At 42.2% G+C, this 6,182-nt stretch overlaps 1 protein-coding gene across 5 annotated transcripts in view; it reads right to left on the reverse strand.

Annotated features, from left to right (window-relative positions):
• Positions 1 to 2,615, reverse strand: part of LOC139373595 (thyroid hormone receptor beta) — a 154,598-nt gene extending 151,983 nt beyond the window's left edge. For 3 of the 5 annotated variants that reach the window (XM_071114282.1, XM_071114277.1, XM_071114279.1), the window contains exon 1: positions 2,403 to 2,602. The gene's annotated coding sequence lies outside the window, so the exon portion shown is untranslated. Of the gene's footprint in view, positions 1 to 1,841; positions 1,949 to 2,402 lie in introns of those variants that run through there. The other 2 variants (XM_071114281.1, XM_071114278.1) reach the window with 2 other exon arrangements.
• Between the last annotated feature and the right edge of the window lie 3,567 nt (positions 2,616 to 6,182).

Consider the following 6,182-nt stretch of genomic DNA (forward strand, 5'->3'; position numbering starts at 1 on the left):
GCTATAAATGCATAGTTATGTGGTGGCATTCGGACTCTATACTTGACCTGATACGTAGCCTGCATGGCATGATGCTGCTTTTGTTTGCATGATGTTGAAAGGTATATGAGTTGTGTTATGACTCACTCTATGTCAAATCCAGTAGCTCTATGTGCGCCGGGAAAGAGCCCAGTCAAAACTAGTAGTTCACAATAGAGAATATGATACCATTTGCTGAGCAGACAGAGGTGGTACACAGAAAATAGCCCTAGAACAGCTCAAAAACGCAAAGCGAAACGACAGTCTATTATTACTTTGAGACATTAAGGTCAGTCAATCCGGAAAATGTCAAGATATTTGAAAGTTTCTTCAAGTGCAGTCGCAAAATCATCAAGGGCTATGATGAAACTGGCTCTCATGAGGACCGCCAAAGGAAAGAAAGACCCAGAGTAACCTCTGCTGCAGAGGATAAGTTCATTAGAGTTACCAGCCTCAGAAAATGCAGCCCAAATAAATACTTTACAGAGTTCAAGGCAGATCTCAACATCAACTGTTCAGAGGAGACTGTGTGAATCAGGCCTTCATTGAATTGCTGCAAATAAACCACTACTAAAGGACACCAATACGAAGAGGAGACTTGCTTGGGCCAAGAAACACGAGCAATGGACATTAAGAGATTTTTGGTTCCAATCGATGTGTCTTTGTGACATGGAGAGTAGGTGAACGGATGATCTCTGTATGTGTGGTTCCCACCGTGAAGCATGGAGGAGGTGGTGTGCTGGTGCTTTGCTGGTGACACTATCTGTGATTTATTTAGAATTCAAATGCACTTAGTGGGACTATCGTTTGTTTTTCAACAGGACAATAACCCAACACACCTCCAGGCTGTGTAAGGGCTATTTTACCAAGAAGGAGAGTGATGGAGTGCTGCATCAGATGACTTGGCTTCCACCATCACCCGACCTCACACCAATTGAGATGGTTTGGGATGAGTTGGACCGCAGAGTGAAGGAAAAGCAGCCAACAAGTGCTCAGCATATGTGCGAACTCCTTCAAGACTGTTGGAAAAGCATTCCTCATGAAGCTGGTTGAGAGAATGCCAAGAGTGTGCAAAGCTGTCATCAAGGCAAAGGTTGGCTACTTTGAAGAATCTCAAATATAAAATACATTTAGATTTGTTTGACACTTTATTGGTTACTACATGATTCCATATGTGTTATTTCATAGTTGTTACGTCTTCACTATTATCCTACAATGTAGAACATAGTAAAAATAAAGAACAACCCTTGAATGAGTAGGGTTTGTCCAAACTTTTGACTGGTACTGTATATTTGGTCAATCGACAGGTAATTATGTAACAAACAATAGGGTTCTGGCCAAAACATATATATATATAGAATAGGGTGCCATAAATACAGAATACTCTGTTCAGAAGTAGTGCACTAAATAGAGGACACTGGTCTAAGTAGTGCACTAAATAGGGCATAGGGTGCCCTTTGGAACTATCATTGTTAATAGGATTCATAGAATAATAATGCTTAAATATTATCAGAAGTTATCCTGCAAGCCCACTGATAGTACAGGCCAACTGAGGACAATCGAAAGGCTGCTATAATGCCGTGTCAAACTAACAAACTCGAAGTTTCAATAGCCTGAATACAGAACCGTGGCAGATCAGAAACGATTGGACATTAAATGTACGTAATCCAGTGGCTATCAGGCATCCACTGCAGGCGTGCTTTGGTGCTTTCAATAGGGCTACATTAGGCTATAACCAGGTTAATTTACATTAGGTCGAACTCCTGTCACAAAGTATCCTAATGCATTTCTATTCGATGTAGGTGTTGCAAGTCTACTCATACCGTCAGGTCAGCTGCTGATTTCTTGACCAGTTCGCAAATTGACTTCAATTTTCACACCGCGACGTTTCAAAAGCTGTCGTTTGACCTGAAATACCCCCAGCCAGAACGGGAGAATACATGATAGCGGAGAATTCAGATACATTGCATGTCTCGAAATTATATCTACGGCGACCCTGGAGGGACAATTTAATTCAGCGGCACTATGATAAGTGGTTGCGGTACATGTTTATCAGATCGACGTGTCGTTACACTGTAACCATTCGATCGAAATGTTGTTACATTGTAACTACCCACCGTGTTAATAGAGGTGTATTCATAATTCGCTTTCCACAATGAAATAAAAACGCATTACAGCACTTTATAGCCTATTTAGGTTTATAGAATTATAGTCCAAAATAATCTTAAAGTTACATTGGCTACTTCAAAATATGACTGATATGCTTTCAATCGGCTAGGCCACCTGCACAGCGCACGATACATTTAGGTTTTTTCGACAGTATTTTTCCCCCTGCACCGGAATATCGACGTTTCAAAGAGGGACATAAAAATGGGGCAACATACCTCATACGCAGGTCGGCAAACAGAAATGTTATTTTCCAACACTCCACTGGTGCATTCCTCTCCAACTGAGTTCGCGCGGGTGTAGTCGGTTTTCTTCTACCTGCGAGCGGGGTCAAACGGATGCAACGTGTGCCCTGGAATGACCTGACGAAGCGAGTATGCGAGAAAGTCTGGGTTAACAAACTTCAACATGGACCCGGGAAAACGTACTGTAGCTACTGACAACTGCAGTGCTCGGATTAATCGCTATGGGGAATCAGAGAGCTGTTGTTTGAATCCCTGTCAGCCAGGCACCAAACCAAGCCTCGCCCCTACTAGCCAACATCTCTGTGTCTGCTGCAAAAATTAACATAAAAACCTTTTCTTCCGATCATGTAGTGTAGTCTAAATTGAAAATATGCACGTTCATACAGTTATAACTTTAACAATATTGACTTCACTTACTCCCAAAATAATATTATTGTGTCTGTGTCTGACTGTGTGTGTGTGTGTGTGTGTGTGTGTGTGTGTGTGTGTGTGTTATTTCATAGCATCAGAATGCTCCTGTCCTCAACTATGTACATGGCTCCACCACTGAATAAACAGTAGTAGGTTTACTTGTAATGTCATTGATCCAATTTCTCTCTCTTGGACCTTGACCTGGTTGGAAGAATCCCCCCCAACTGTGAGGGGAATTAGAGGCAGAATCGATCATGGGCTACGTCCCAAACGGCAACCAGAACCCTGGTCAAAAGTAGTGCAATACATTGGGAATATGATGCCATTTGGGATGGACCATGGTGCTATAAAGAAACAATTGCAGCAAATCATGGCTACTGTACCAACAAAAACAACTTGCACACAGCTGCCATCGCCAAGTTAAATCCATTTTCCCTTTTTGGCTTCTTATAACGTGTTACAACAGCACTAAACACCCCCTATCTATTCATAGTAGGGGTGTATTTCAAACACAAGACTGGGCTTAGGCTATGATAAAGTTATATCTACTTTATTACCACAAGTGTAGGCTTAGGTTCTGATAAAAGCTATATTATGAAACAATCACATGAGAAGGCATGAGTAGACTTAGGCTATGATAAAAGCTATATTATCAACCAATCACATGAGAAGGCATGAGTAGACTTAGGCTGTGATAAAGGTGGTACCTACTGTAATCTACCTGGTTCAGTGCTAGGTAGTGGCTGTCTTTCTTTAATGTGCGATATATCCCAACCGTGCCATGATGTTTTACTTGGGGCCACTCCAAGTGTGTTGTAGTGCATCCAGCTATACTGATCAGTCCCGGTCAAGTATCTGTGGCATAGTACTGTCTGTCTGTCAGGCAGGCAATATTTCAGACACCAGTCAGTGTGGTTATAAGCTCAAACAGGTGCCCCTCCATTCATAACGATATCATCGGTGTCAACATGTTTCATTGATGTTAGGTTATTGGTCGTTTTTGGTGCCGTTGTAACTGCCATCGTTAAGAGGACGTTTTGGACACTTGTGTAAAATGTACGTGTGCCTGTGATTTTTTTTTTCTTCTCAGAGGACAATAATTATATTATTTAATTATATTATTTTCTAACGTATGCCTCATTGGTGCGGCAGGTACCCTAGTGGTTAGAGCGTTGGACTAGTAACCAAAAGGTTGCGAGATCGAATCCCTGAGCCGACAAGGTAAAAATATGTTGCACTACCCCTGAACAAGGCACTGTAACCCACTGTTCCTAGGCCGTCATTGAAAATAAGAAGTTGTTCTTAACTGACTTGCCTAGTTAAATAAAGGTTACAAAATGTAAATACAAGTGGTTTTGACACTGCTTAGCATTTGGCCAACAATCTTTCTGCTCTCAGTGGTATATATGTTTCGAAATGCTCTCACTCACTCATTTATAAAACAGCTACCCCGGCTACCTTCTCTAAACATGCAGTCCATGCCTGGCTGTGCCTGTGCAGGACCTGAGCCAAGCACTAGGGAATACAGTAGTCTGCTCTCTAGCTCTATCTGCTGTCTTATGCATCAGTGACTTTGAGCATCAAAGATGCATGTCTTTGAACAGAATCTACATTCCTATATGTTTCTGAAAGGAAGGGCTCACCATTAATGTGCCTAAACTGAATGAACTTCATAATCCATTCCTCTCAGGAATTTCAACAGAGAGATGGTCACAAGGAGGGAGAGTAAATTAAGTGGTGTTTTATGGTGCGGGAAACTGGGGACATTGGAGAGAGCTCCCAAACAATCCCAAAGTTGTTTTGCTTTGGCCTGAGGAAAAGCATGCAGGCTCTCTTGAACTTCCAATTATGACATCCTTCAGTATTGGATAAATTCTTAGTCGATAGAAATAGTAACATTTAATTATATTTATTTATTTCAACTTAATTAAACCAGAAAAGACCGTTGAGATTGGTAACCTACTTTCTCATATCCTACTTCTTTGTTAATTGCTCAAATAAATGGTCCTATAGAATTACAAAGCACCCCATATTTTTAGCAGTATACTGTTGGTTCTTGACCTCCGTAAAAACATAAACAAATAGTGGTTTGCCTGCTGTGTATATTGTGGTGTTGAAGACTCTCCAGCCATGCTAAGGAGGGCTACAGTAGCAGTTGTGCCCAGATTGCAGTGTGGACAACCTCTCACAACCTCTCACATCCACACAGAGAAAAAGGCCATTGGACAGCAATTGCATTCTGTCTGTCTGTCTGTCTGATGTTGGATACTGCAGTCAGTAGCCTATACCAATAAATTTAATGACCTATTGACAGCTGTTGATATATTTTACTAGGGTAATAATGTCTTTATATGTCTCTATATGGTTTACTACCATGGTGACTTGAATGTTTTGGTGGGTTTTTTTGGAACCAAGCTTGAGTGGTAGAGAGGTCTAAGTTTCCCCCTTTTTGTTATTTTAAACAGAGAAAAATTCGGAATAATATTGGAAATGTGATCCAACTCCTGTACTGTATGAGCAATGGTCAAAAGTAATGCCCTATATAGGAAATAGGGTGCCATTTGGGATTGGCTTTAGTGGATAAACCAAGAAGACCTACGATTGCAATCCAACTTGGACTTAGGTTACCTCTCTCATCCATAGAATGCTAGACTCTGCCCAGAACCATGCAGTTTATCAGGTGTGATGGAGTGCTGTTTTGTGAACTGATAAACTTCCCTAATTTATTCAGGTCACCACACAAAGAAATGCTGGTTTAAAAATAACACTGCGCTGGGTAAATAGTGGACAGAACACACTTAAGGTTATTTTTAGTTGGGTTATTGAGCTATGATGCACCAGCTCAAATCAGAAGACTGGAGGGTGGCTTAGCTTTCAGATATTATTTTTATTTTATTTTTTTGAATTGTACCCTTTTTTCTCCCCAATTTCGTTCCAATTGTTTAGTAGCTACTATCTTGTCTCATCCCTACAACTCCCGTACGGGCTCGGGAGAGACGAAGGTTGAAAGTCATGCGTCCTCCGATACACAACCCAACCAAGCCACACTGCTTCTTAACACAGCACGCATCCAACCCGGAAGCCAGCCGCACAAATGTGTCGGAGGAAACACCGTGCACCTGGCAACCTTGGTTAGCACGCACTGCGCCCGGCCCGCCACAGGAGTCGCTGGTGCGCGATGAGATAAGGATATCCCTACCGGCCAAACCTTCCCTAACCCGGACGACTCTAGGCCAATTGTGCGTCGCCCCACGGACCTCCCGGTCGCGGCCGGTTACGATAGAGCCTGAGTGCGAACCCAGAGTCTCTGGTGGCACAGCTGGCGCTGCAGTACAGCGCCCT

This window comes from Oncorhynchus clarkii, chromosome 18 (assembly GCF_045791955.1).
Source record: "Oncorhynchus clarkii lewisi isolate Uvic-CL-2024 chromosome 18, UVic_Ocla_1.0, whole genome shotgun sequence".
NCBI classification, from domain to species: Eukaryota; Metazoa; Chordata; class Actinopteri; order Salmoniformes; family Salmonidae; genus Oncorhynchus; species Oncorhynchus clarkii.